At 40.3% G+C, this 14,537-nt stretch overlaps 1 long non-coding RNA gene across 1 annotated transcript in view; it reads left to right on the forward strand.

The window, feature by feature from the left end:
- The first annotated feature begins 1,134 nt into the window (after positions 1–1,134).
- Positions 1,135–14,537, forward strand: part of LOC115189779 (uncharacterized) — a 35,982-nt gene continuing 22,579 nt past the window's right edge. The window contains exon 1 of the long non-coding RNA XR_003876993.1: positions 1,135–1,238. This is a non-coding gene — a long non-coding RNA (uncharacterized LOC115189779). The remainder of the gene's footprint in view (positions 1,239–14,537) is intronic.

The following is a 14,537-nucleotide window of genomic DNA, read 5'->3' on the forward strand; positions in this document are numbered from 1 at the left end:
ACCTAAACAACTGTGAGCGTGGTTATGATCGTCGTGGCCAGCCACGTCGGTTCCTGTAGCTCAGACGGTTCACACACCAGTGTCTAGAGTTTCCCCAGAATGGTGTGACAAACAAAACAAAGTCAGTGTCAGTCCTGGGGGTGAAAAACAGCTCGTTGATGAAAGAGGTAGAAGGAGAATGGCAAAAATTGTGGCAAGATAACAGGTGGGCTGCAAATAACGGCGCAGTACAACAGTGGGTGCAGAATGCTCAACTCGTCGATCCTTGTCACGAATGGGGTATTGTAGCAGACGACCCACACCAGGTTCAAGACTATCAGCTAAAAACAAGAACGTGACCACCAACACTGGACAACAGAGGAGTGGAAAACGGTGCCTAGTCCGGCAAAGGAGACAGCAAGGGGGGATGAGGTCTACATAATAAACTGGCCAGTGAGTAAACTGATCGAATACAATTGTAAACCAAGGTTTTTGTTTTAGTTAAATAATATATCTCTTTGGGCATATTGTGGTCAAAGTTGCAGTCTAGAAATGATTTGTAATTATGTTCAGGTCCCCCTGACCATCGGCTCTAGAAAGAAACCATCCTGCAGCTGATTGGTTGATAATCCCTGCCCCAAAGCCCAGGCCCCCTGATTCAGGATGATATTTGCCTTGCGACTACGCTGAAACAGACCCATTCAGTTTCAATACCATGCTATAATTACGACACACATGCACGCATTAGTGAGAGGGAAGGCAAGAAAGGTGTGCACTATTGTAGCCCTATTCTCCATTTGAAAAATTGTCAGGCGGTCAGGAATGAGTGACCATTAAAGCCAATCCTGGGCAACCATGTGCTGCGTGCACTGACAGTCAACGGGCATAACGTCATTCTCCCGAAAATACCCGTCCAACAGAACTACATCCCCCAGAATTCCCATCACGCTCTGCCATTGGTGGCCGCAGTTGTCACAAGTGCATACAGGTGACTAGGGACGCACCGAACTCCGCTGACAACATCACAGCCAGCAGGACGAAAACAATCAGCAGCTGGAGAGCCACGGGAGAGTAGCAGCCGTTCTACTGAAATTAGAACAACACACAAACACACACAAAGCTTCTTTTATTTGTCTTTTTTTGCGTAGGTGTGTGAGGGTCCCAGCCGTTCCGCGGACAGTATCGGAGCGCACTGGTGGAAGAGCCACCTAGTTTCCAGATTCTGACTCTAACTTCGTATCGTCTGACCTTCATAGCGGGTAAGTGATATTCCACCGCTGAACTTCTGCTGCGCACTCGCACCGCAAATCCACCACAAATGAGCCAACTCTGGAAAATTCACTGGGTTGCATGTATTGTGCGCCATAGTTCAACAGAACTTTGGAAATAGATTTCATGGTCATCTTGAAAGAATGGAAGTTATTTAGCTCGAGCGTTCACTGACACTGCTAGATAAAAAGGCATGTGTTTTATAAAAATGGGCTTATAGTTTTTAGTGCATTGAAAACACATTTTATATAACATTGTTTGCCTAATAAACAGTAGGCTAGGCAACTAGATGTATTTGTTGATTTAATTAAGTTGGTAGTCTAGTCAGCTTTTTATTGTAAAGTTATTGGTATTTTTCTTTAAACATTGACAGCTACGAACATGGTATGATCAATGTTTATGCTATGTTTAGTGCATTTTAGTGCACTTTCTCCTGAACTGTCAAATTCAATATCCTACCCAGATGCCTTTGCCATGTATGACCAACCTCTGGTTTCCGTTCAGCGCAGAGAAGGACTGAGCATATCATCGAAGACACTCTATCCAGAGCTATGCTGCTGCTATGTGCAAACCGTGTTTGTGATACTCACTATATGTAACGAGAACTGCTGGAAAGCAGCGCGCGGGGGACCAAACAGAGCCGAGCGCAGTCAAGTCCCGAGCGATGGCCTCTCCTTAACGCTCCACCGCGCGATCTTTCCGCTTAGTTACATACAGGGCGTGTTTGTTGTATGTGTGTGTGCATGTAGGCCATCATGTTGTAGGTTATGTTTGTGTTTATATATAGCAGGAGGCAGGGGCGAAAATCTGATATCAACTTTGGAGGGGACAATTACATGAAATTTTCTCAAGAGCAATTCCTGCGGGGGACACCAAAAGTAGTGCTGTAACACATAGCCTACATTGTAATATGGTAAATGTATATTGAGGAACCAAAGAAATAAGGTGTTTGCCGTACTCCTAACTACCGGTACCCAAAACTACACAACTAATCACAACAGCAATGCCATTGCCTTTAACAAATCTTAGTTCAGTCACCAGTTTAAGTTGAGAGTGGGGGTATCCATGGCATTTTCCAATTATGTTCCTATTTAGCAAGTTAAAAAAAATGGAGAACCTTTCATAATGTTGCCAAAGCAAAGACTCAACAAACTTACCTGAGACTCCGTCTCTGCCAGTCTGTCCCTGCATAGCTGTCCCCAACTCTGCGGTCTGTGTGCCATCTGTTGCCTGCTCTGGCCTAATGACATCATTGTGAAACATTCCATTAGAATTTAATTTCTTTCTTATGAACATTTGAAATCAACTAGTCTTTGAGATATTAGCTACTAGGGTTCTTACTTTGCGTTTAGGTGTACTGAAAATACTCTGATGTCCGTCTGTTATTTTTCTGCCATTTTTCTACCTGGCTGGCTGGCCTACACACTACACACACACACACACACACACACACACACACACAGTGTGTAGGTTATTTACCAAGTAGGAGATGGGCTTCTATCATCTTATCTTTTATCATTCTATTTGGTGCTTCGATCTAAAAGGTAGCTAGCAAATGTGAAACGGATTAAAATGCAAGAGTTGACAGCTGTATGAGTTCACCATTTACACAACATATGCTGCAACCTTTTGTAATTTTAATAATTTGTTTAATCTTTGCTATAATCTTTGCTACCCGGGTTAAATAAAGGTGAAATAAAATAAATAAATAAAAGTTCCCTTGCGACAATTTAGCTTTTGCAACGAGACCATTAAATATATTTAAGACAATGGTAGAAGAGTGTAGTTCTGTTCAGTTTGGATTTCAGTTTATCGCTATAACCTTATCACAGGGACTTTGAAGCACTAACTACATCATCTGCATGCTGATCTTGGAATAAATTGACGATAGCAAAGATTCCATCTTTGACGAGGCCACATAAATGGAATAGGTACTAGCTAGCTTAATAGTTAATATTTGCGCGCTAGCTCTGCATATTCAGCTAGTGTGTGTGCGCGATTGACTGGATTAACCTTACGTCAGTTACGTGCATTGAGTGCCTTTCAGACAGTAGATACGACCCCTCTGTTACCTTGCCAACTAAGGAACTGGCAGTGGATCAAACCATTGTGAGGCAAAGGGTGGGGGGGTCGCAATCTTTTGAAACGTAAAAACGCGCTATTAAGTGTCTAATCAGCAGAATTGCTTTCATTGCGTATTATTAATATTATTTAAATTACATAGTTATGTTTCAGTGATATATTGGGGGGTACAAATCATATTTTTCCCAGGATGGGGGGGTCGTGTCCCCCCGTCCCCACCGGGATTTCCGCCCCTGGCAGGAGGGTCATTTTTACATCGGTTTTGTTGCGCAATGTGAATACTGGGCTGTATGATGTTTGCTTTAACTCGAACAACCTACGCCACGGCCAAAGCCCTCTGATATCAAGTGATGTCAACATTATGGGTGGTGGTCTTCCATACTTGACTGCTGCACCCCTGGTCCCTGCACCCCACCCAATGTCATCTGGTTTGGTTTTACCTGTTGAATCATTCAGGCAAGATATCCAAATGCTTTACCAGTTTTCTATCTCTCCTCTCTCTATCTCTCTCTCTCTCTATCTCTCTCTCTCTCTCTCTCTCTCTTCATCTCTCTCTCTCTCCTCTCTCCCTCATCCTCTCTCTCTTCATCTCTCTCTCTCTTCATATCTCTCTGCTTCCTTCATCTCTCCTCTCTCTTCCATCTCTCTCTTCATCTCTACTCCTCGATCTCCTCTCCTCTCTCACTCTCTTTCTGCCTCTCTTCCTCTCTCTCTCTCTCATCATCTCTCTCTCTTCATCTCTACTCTCCGCTCTCTCTCTCTCTCTCTCTCTCCTCATCCCCTTGTTTTCTGCTCCTTATGTTTCCCTCATGGGAAGAGAGTGCGCCAACGCTCACCTCGCGTTAGTCCATACTAACGCCTATATGCAATAAATGTAATAACCATGAATTTGACTAATACCTCATGTAAGAACACACAATGAGACCCAGGGGACTGTTGCCTGACCCATCATTGGTCCTTTGATCATGCAGGCCCATTATGTTGAAAGGTCCATTTGGGTCAGGCCGGGTCAACTGTCCTATTGTCCACTCACTATTATCTGACTTTACAATACACCACTGTTATGTGTGAGGGGAAATCTCCCATTCTCACCCTGACTCAACAACTTTCACTATTAGGACATTTCTCAGAAATGTCTTTATCAGTGGTGACCCTCAAGCAACCTACTGACAAGGATTCATGTTCATATGGTCAATATCAGCAGGAGGCAAGTCAAGTGTTCAAGCAGAAACGGTGGAAAAATGATACCTGAGCCATTTTGAAAGTAGTGGCAGACCAGTTAAACTGGTTTAACTCAGAAGTAGTTACTAGTTTTCTGTAATTATATACCACATCTGTATTTCTACAGGTCATCAGCAGCACCACAGTGTAATATGGTGAACATGCAGTAGACTAGACCCAGACTCTGTAAATTACCAAATCACTATTTGAGGAATGTGGGATAGATGGACCTTTGTTTGGACGCGGAGAGATGCCTCTTATAAGCCCTGTCTGTCTGCAACACTCCAGCATCCCCTCTGTTCTTCCATTCAGGATGACTAACCTAACTTGTGTCCCATGATGAGACCGGTTTGGACGCCCATGAGATTAAATACAGTATAAGTTGAACACAATGTGCAGGTGAATGAGGCTGAGATCAGATAGATACTGAAGACAGGGAGCCTCTTCTCCTCTCTGTGACCACTGCTCAAGATAAACAACAAGTCACAGATCATTGACAGGTACTACAGTAGTGGCCAGCGCAAGCCTCCACTCTCTGCTGCGTTAGTTCACACACACACACACACACACACACATACCCACACACCACACACACCACACACACACACACACACACAACACACACACACACACACACACACACACACACACTTGAGTGTTAACAGGTTCAGCCTGGGGTCAGAGGCATATTGGGAGGTAGAGGAACGACAGGCCTAGGGCGGCCATGTTTGTTTTGATGCGTCTGACTGACTCCAGATCAGATACACACTGGACAGGACAGACAGGCTTGGAGAGAAGGTACTCTGACACACAGACTGGGTGAATCCTAGTGTGTATCCGTTGCTGTTGGTACGACCATGCACAGTAGACCTCAGACTGAGGCGCATCTTTCCATTGCATGTGTTTGTTTAATATCAGCCTCAAGGTTCATTCTACAGTTTCCATTCTCCTGGCGAGACACAAACCCTCTTCTGTGTGTGTCTCAATGCTGGGGCATGACTGTCTGTGCTGTAGGTCATTTACATTACATTTAAGTCATTTAGAAAATGGATGTTGCCAATGAACAAATATGAGAGGAGACAGTATAGCCCTTTCTTGTAATATTTGAATGAAGATATTGACTGTCTGGTATCTGAGGTCAGACATCTTAATATGATTTAGTTATGAAACCATTGAACTAAATCCAGGTAGCAGCAGTCATTGACCTGCTTTACAGAGACCCGGGTGTGGTGTGTGTGTGTGTGTGTGTGTGTGGTGTGTGTGTGTCTGTGTCTGTGTCTGTGTCTGTGTGTGTGTATTTGGTGCCAGTTGGGGCCTTTTTCTGTTAATGTGCAACCTGATCTGGACTGTCTCTCTCCTCTCTCTCTCAAAGACAGCTGAATGAGCTGGGGGGGGGCACAAGGTGAAAGGTCAGAGGCTGTTGAAATCAAACTGATCAGCTTGGCTTTCAAAACAAAAATGCAGCTGGCAGAACACAAACTGCTCTTGGAACAGTCTGCAGAACACAACTGCTCTTGGAACGTTTCAGGTCTGCAGAACTTCACCTATAGGTTATACTGGACAGTGTTTTATAACCTAGTTTACACTGATGCCTGTTTAGATTTCTCAGCAGTTCAACATATTTCTAGTGATCTGCTATCAGAAGCACATATTTACTGTTACAGCATCTATTTCATCAGAAAGGTGTGTGTCAGCTGTGAGAGAGCCTGATGGGCTTGTTCCAGTGCTCATGTTGTCTGTATCCTGTTTGCTGTGTGTGTGTGAGCTGTATTTTCTGGCTTATTGGACTAGTGTCCACATGGAAGTGGGTGGGGTTAATTTACTACAGGTAAACAACAGGCACCCAGAGATGGGGTCAGTGGTGCCTGTGATCAGATGAGAAAGAGCAGCAGGTGTGTGTGTAAAACACAGCTCCATCTCGTTCCCCATTCCATGTGGCACCGAGGACCCAGAGCCCTAAAGAGCAGGAGCAAAAGGTCTCCCATGAAGCCTGGCCCTGGTTCCTAGAAATCTGCTTATTTAACACTTCCGTGCGGTGCTCTGAGCTGCCTGATGGGTGTTTTACTTTACTAGAATGCATGTCCTGGCTGATGCTTCAGTAGCACACAAGGCCTGTCGTATTGAGTGATATCACTTACATTAGGCAGGTTTCCATTGACCCAGGTTTATGCGACAAATCCTTGCGAAATGTGTAATGGAAACGGCAGATATAGGATACATTTGAAAATAAATCGCCATTTTTTATCTGTTCGACAGGGGTGGATTTTCTTTAGTCAAACTTTATTGCAACCAATGATGATGGAAACAGTGTTTTTGAATAAATGATGATTAGAGAATAATTTTGAAGGTATGCAGGGTAAGTCATCACGTATCTATAAGCTCCACTTAATATTTAATTCTAAATATTTAGGCTTACTTCTTGCTAAATACATTTTTTCTGCAATCAAAAAAGGCCCAACTGGCACCAATCATTCTCATGTGCCAACATATCAGCACGATCCATGCCATGGTAAATAATTGGATGGGGAAACTTGCATCCAGGGCCGACCAGAAAAGCAAGACAAAGCAATTCAGGCATTCTTGAAGGTCAGGACGATTGGCACATGAGAATGATTTGAATTTGGCAAATATTAGTCCATTTCTGCTTTCTCTCCATGCTGTCCATTGGTGGCTATCTGAGACATGAAACAGATAGGTGGGAGGGCATTATTAACGTATAATGTGCCTAAATTGATAATGTAAACACTGTTCTTCGACACTAGGTTTTTAGGCATGAATGTATTTATTTTGGTCTACCATCATTACGTTCAGTTGTTTTTATCATCACAAGATGCACCATAGAAGGTAATTGGCACATCTATTTTCTATGCAAATCTTCTAAATGTCGACAAAAAAATCACTGGACAAGTTAATGGAAACATAGCTACTATGTAATAACTATATGTAATAACTATGTAATAACTACTACATACTAGCTAGTATGTAATAACTATGTAATAACTACTACATACTAGCTACTATGCAATAACTACTACATACTAGCTACTATGTAATAACTATGTCAATAACTACTACATACTAGCTACTATGTAATAACTATGTAATAACTACTACATACTAGCTACTATGTAATAACTATGTAATAACTACTACATCCTAGCTACTATGTAATAACTACTACATACTAGCTACTATAATAACTATATAATGACTACTACATACTAGCTACAATGTAATAACTATGTAATAACTACTACATACTAGCTACTATGTAATAACTACTACATACTAGCTACTATGTAATAACTATGTAATAACTACTACATACTAGCTACTATGTAATGACTATGTAATAACTACTTAATACTAGCTACTATGTAATAACTATGTAACAACTACTACATACTAGCTACTATGTAATAACTATTTAATAACTACTACATGCTAGCTACAATGTAATAACTATGTAATGACTACTACATACTAGCTACTATGTAATAACTATGTAATAACTACTACATACTAGCTACTATGTAATAACTATATAATGACTACTACACACTAGCTACTATGTAATAACTACTACATCCTAGCTACAATGTATACCAACTATGTAATAACTAATTAACTACTACATACTAGCTACTATGTAATACCTATGTAATAACTACTACGTACTAGCTACAATGTAATAACTATGTAATAACTACTACATACTAGCACTATGTAAATAACTATTAATAACTAATACATACTAGCTACTATGTAATAACTACTACATACTAGCTACTATGTAATAACTATGTAATGACTACTACATACTAGCTACTATGTAATAACTATATAATGACTACTACATACTAGCTACTATGTAATAACTATGTACTGACTATACATCCTAGCTACATGTAATAACTATGTAATAACTACTACATACTAGCTACTATGTAATAACTATGTAATAACTACTACATACTAGCTACTATGTAATAACTACTAACATACTAGCTACTATAATAACATATAATGACTACTACATACTAGCTACAATGTAATAACTATGTAATGACTACTACATAACTACTACATACTAGCTACTATGTAATACTATGTAATAACTACTACATACTAGCTACTATGTAATGACTATGTAATAACTACTTAATACTAGCTACTTATGTAATAACTATGTAATAACTACTACATACTAGCTACTATGTAATAACTACTACATACTAGCTACTATGTAATAACTATATAATGACTACTACATACTAGCTACTATGTAATAACTATGTAATAACTACTACATACTAGCTACTATGTAATAACTATTTAATAACTACTTACATGCTAGCTACAATGTAATAACTATGTAATGACTACTACATACTAGCTACTTATGTAATAACTATGTAATAACTACTACATACTAGCTACTATGTAATAAACTATATAATGACTACTACACACCTAGCTACTATGTAATAACTACTACATCCTAGCTAGCAATGTAATAACTATGTAATAACTACTACATACTAGCTACTATGTAATAACTATGTAATAACTACTACGTACTAGCTACAATGTAATAACTATGTAATAACTACTACATACTAGCTACTATGTAATAACTATGTAATAACTACTACATACTAGCTACTATGTAATAACTATGTAATAACTACTACATACTAGCTACTATGTAATAAACTATGTATAACTATGTAATACCTATGTAATAACTACTACATACTAGCTACTATGTAATAACTATGTAATAACTACTACATACTAGCTACTATGTAATAACTATGTAATAACTACTACATGCTAGCTACTATCTTATAACTATGTAATGACAAGTAAAAACAGGTTTTCAGAAAATGTTGCACATTTATTCAAATAAAAAAATTGAAATATCACATTCACATAAGTATTCAGACCCTTAACTCAGTACTTGTTGAAGCACCTTTGGCAGCGATTACAGCCTCAAGTCTTCTTGGGTATGACCGTACAAGCTTGGCACACCTGTATTTGGGGAGTTTCTCCCATTGATCTCTGCAGATCCCCTCAGGGCTCTGTCAGGTTGGATGGGGAACGTTGCTGCACAGGCTGTTTTCAGGTCTCTCCAGAGATGTTCGATCAGGTTCATGTCCGGGCTCTGGCTGGGCAACTCAAGGACATTCAGAGACTTGTCCTAAAGCCACTCCTGCGTTGTCTTGGCTGTGTGTTTAGGGTCGTTGTCCTGTTGGAAGGTGAACCTTTACTGTACTCTGAGGTCCTGAGCACTTTGGAGCAGGTTTTCATCAAGGATCTTTCTGTACTTTGCTCCGTTCATCTTTCCCTTGATCCTGACTAGTCTCCCAGTCCGTGCTGCTGAAAAACATCCCCACAGCATGATGCTGCCACCACCATGCTTCACCATAGGGATGGTGCCAGGTTTCCTCCAGAGGAGTGGCTTCCATCTGGCCACTCTACCATAAAGGCCGATAGGTGGAGTGCTGCAGAGATGGTTGTCCTTCTGGATGGTTCTCCCATCTCCACAAAGGAACTTTGGAGCTCTGTCAGAGTGATCTTTGGGTCACCTCCTTGACCAAGGCCCTTCTCCCCCGATTGCTCAGTTTGGCCAGGTGGCCAGCTCTAGGAAGAGTCTTGGGGTTCCAAACTCTTCCATTTAAAAATGATGGAGGCCACTGTGTTCCTGGGACCTTCAATGCTGCAGAAAATGTTTTGGTACCCTTCCCCCCAGATCTGTGCCTCGACACAATTCCTGTCTCGGAGCCCTATGGACAATTCCCTTCGACCTCATGACTTGGTTTTGCTCTGACGTGCACTGTAAACTGTGGGACTTTATGTAGACAGGTGTGTACCTTTCCAAGTCATGTCCAATCAATTTAATTTACCACAGCAGACTTCAAGTTGTAGAAAACATCTCAAATAAGATATTTCAGTTTTTATTTTTAATACATTTGCAAACATTTCTAAAAACCTGTTTTCGCTTTGTCATTATGGGGTATTGTGTGTAGATTGATCATCATTTGTTTTGTTTAATCAATTTTATAATAAGGCTGTACATATCAAAATGTGGAATTCTTTCCAAATGCGCTGTAGGGTGGCAAATCTAACAATTGTGGTAAAAATTGATTTCCACTTGCTCCCTAACATGTATTGGCATATTCTGCCAATCACTACTGTGTTCTCCTCTTCCTTTTTGTTTAAAAACCGAAACACCAGGGACAGACAGGCACCTGACCCAGGTTGATGTGATGAGATTGGGCGGGTGGGCGGGTGGGCGGGTGGGGGGGTTTTGAAGCATGTGCTGGATATGTGAGCACTACTTCCTCTTCTTAGCCCCGCCCTCAGGGTCCCACTTCCTCTTTCTGAGTCTGAGATTTTGTGGTGTGTGTATCACCTCTTTGCTTGGTAGTAGTCATTTCTGGAGCCTGCTGGAGTTTTTCCTGACCACATGACCATAAAACATTTTGGACCCACATTATAGGCTACAACGAGGGCTAAGAGTTCTTCCTGGCCAGCTCATATGGTCACTAGAATCTCCTGACCCTGTAAACTTTTCATAGCTAGTGCTACCAAACGTTTCATATAATATAGCCTACACCATCACAATAAGACATGATTTATTTAGACAGGTCCAAAGAAAACATGATATGAAGAAAAATGTAGTCTATTTCAAAAGAACAGAATAGCATACTCTGAGTTGCCTTATGTTAGGTCCTGATCTGGCTATGCCAAGTTCATTTTAGCGGATGAGATTTGCTTAAAATTCCATGGCATTGTTTTATAGTTTGAAGAATACCAATTGAAACAAGGCTCAATAAAACAGACAGTATATTTTTCTCCAAATGATTTGAGTGAGTGCGCACATGCGTCTGTTCTGTGTTGAGCGGTTAACAAAGAAACAGGTACTCCTATGTGCTTAATTTAGAGTTATTAATGGAACTTTAGTTGTGATACATATGTTGGGCTATGTGTTTTGATTTTTAATACATTCTAAGGCAGCATGATGCGACTAATGATGATTTGAAAAAAGTACCATGAAAGGTATGAGCTCTGCTTTGTTTTTTTGCGTAGGCTGTACACACTTCATCAGTCTCTCATTCACAAACTTGACAGTACTGTAATGCCTCAAATTTCCGGCTGCATCCCCTTTTTTGTGCCGTAATGCCCCTAAAAAAATCCATGCCTTTTGCGGCAGTGGCATTTCTGCCATTGAGCTGAATTATGGATTATAATTCCGTTCTCCGGCTGCGTGCCGAAGCAACTCTCACTCACAGGGCTCTCAGTCACGTGATCGGGTATTTCTCACAGGCCTCAAGTAAAGACAGATAAATCGGGGGATGCAACTGCCTGCGTCCTTATCCAATTCTGAGGTGTATATTGAAAGAACTGTCCACATTTACTTTTCATCAGCCAACAAGATGAGTAGGCCTAACGAACAGCAAAAGCACTAGCCTATGTCAATCTACTATCCCCCACAGTACAAAGTTGACCTATTCTGTGCGAGAAATAAATATTCCAAACAGCTGGGGGATGCGATAGATCCCAAATGAATACAACTACTAACATCAAAAAAACTGTTTTAATCAATGAGCCTGACACAACAAATTAACAACGTTTAGCTTAAAATGTAGATAAACTATTAGGCTATTTCTTCACATTATAAGCGCAGCAATGCGCACACGGCAGTGGGCTATAAGCATGAATGTTCCATTAGCAGGAAAACACCTTTCTCAAAGTGACCACGAATGTGATTATGCATTTGTACATTTTTATGGTGAAATGATCTCCCCACACTTGAAACTCACGCACTACATATGCATGCCAGTTAGGCTCTACGCCAGTTGTAAATTGGATTAGTGTGCTTCATTTTAAAAATGATCTGGCCACTAGTTGTGATACAGACCTAATCTAAACATATAGGCCTATGGGCTAGGCTACATGAAGAGTGTGACTATGATTTGAAAAAAAGTCGCCAAAAAAAACATGTGCATCCTTCACAGGTAATAATTTATGAACATTTGAACATCTTGGCCATGTTCTGTTATAATCTCCACCCGGCACAGCCAGAAGAAGACTGGCCACCCCTCATAGCCTGGTTCCTCTCTAGGTTTCTTCCAGGTTTTGGCCTTTCTAGGAGTTTTTCCAGCCACTGTGCTTCTACACCTGCATTGCTTGCTGTTTGGGGTTTTAGGCTGGGTTTCTCTACAGCACTTTGAGATATCAGCTGATGTAAGAAGGCCTATATAAATACATTTGATTTGAATAATACATCATTCACAAGCAATAATACATCATTCACAGGTAATAATACATCATTCACAGGTAATAATACATCATTCACAGGTAATAATACATCATTCACAAGCGATAATACTCATTCACAGGTTAATAATACATCATTCACAGGTAATAATACATCATTCACAGGTAATAATACATCATTCACATGTAATAATACATCATTCACATGTAATAATACATCATTCACATGTAATAATACATCATTCACAAGCAACTAATACATCATTCACAGGTAATAATACATCATTCACAGGTAATAATACATCATTCACAAGCAATAATACATCATTCACAGGTAATAATACATCATTCACAAGCAATAATACATCATTCACAAGCAATAATACATCATTCACAAGCAATAATACATCATAATCATTCACAGGTAATAATACATCATTCACAGGTAATAATACATCATTCACAGGTCATAAATACATCATTCACAGGTAATAATACATATTCACCAGCGATAATACATCATTCACAGGTAATAATACATCATTCAACAGGTAATAATACATCCTTCACAGGTAAAATACATCATTCACAAGCGATACTACATCATTCACAAGGATAATACATCATTCCAAGGGATAATACATCATCACAAGCAATAATAAATCATTCACAAGCGATAATACATCATTCACAGGTATATACATCCTTCACAGGTGATAGGCTAGTATTGTCACCAATCACACTATTCTTCTATACTATATACTAAAGAACATATGTGTGAAATTTGTGAGATTTAGAATGGACCTCGAAACGGGGGGAAGAATACATGACGTCTACAGTAGGCACTTAATAGAGACTATTTTCCTGTGGTTCAGACAGGTAGTAAGGTTTGGTAGGCTACTAATGACCGTCCAAGCATAGAGGAGAAACCTGATTAATGTGACTAAACAGTCAAGTGTCATCACTCCGCTGGTGTGGGCTGTAATACGGTCCCCGTAACAACCCTAGTCCATATTGCTCCTAAATGCATTAGAAGAAATCTGCAGGCCTCAATCCCCAAAGGAATTGACTCTGTCCAATCCAACACCAGGAAAAAACATGAACAACATTACCAAAGCAGAACAATAGGAATAGATGAGAAAATGAAGGTAGCCTACTGAATATGGATTGATTATATAACACCACTCCCAATCAGCCTGTTATGTGAGCAGCATGACATTAAAGACAAACTCTATTATATCCTACATCACACACATACAGTAGTCACACCCACACTTTCTCCTAGGCTGTTAAGTAGGGTGAAGACCCTGTAAGACTGTCTGTCCTACCATCCCTCCAGCTCATACTCAGAGAACGTTTTCTCTAAGGTGCTTAAAGCTGTTGATATCAAGCCCTTCCGCAGTGTTTAAATCCTCCTTTCCTTAGTGGTGATACCTCAGCTCGCTGTCCTCCCTCCTCTCTAAACTGTCTCAGCAGAGAACTAATCTAGCAGGATTAGTAATGCTGGAAATCACAGCTATTTTAATAGGCTCTATATGACACAGATATGCTTATTTGATAAAAACCTTCCTCTTTTGCTCACAGGGAGTTATTCACAGGCGCTGACCATATTGTCTGGTGATGGTGGGGCTTGATTGTGCTTGTGTAATGTGCAGCATTCCCTGTCTGGTGTTAAATTCACCAGAAAACCCCTTCATGTT

Source organism: Salmo trutta, unplaced genomic scaffold (genome assembly GCF_901001165.1).
Source record: "Salmo trutta unplaced genomic scaffold, fSalTru1.1, whole genome shotgun sequence".
Taxonomy (NCBI): Eukaryota; Metazoa; Chordata; class Actinopteri; order Salmoniformes; family Salmonidae; genus Salmo; species Salmo trutta.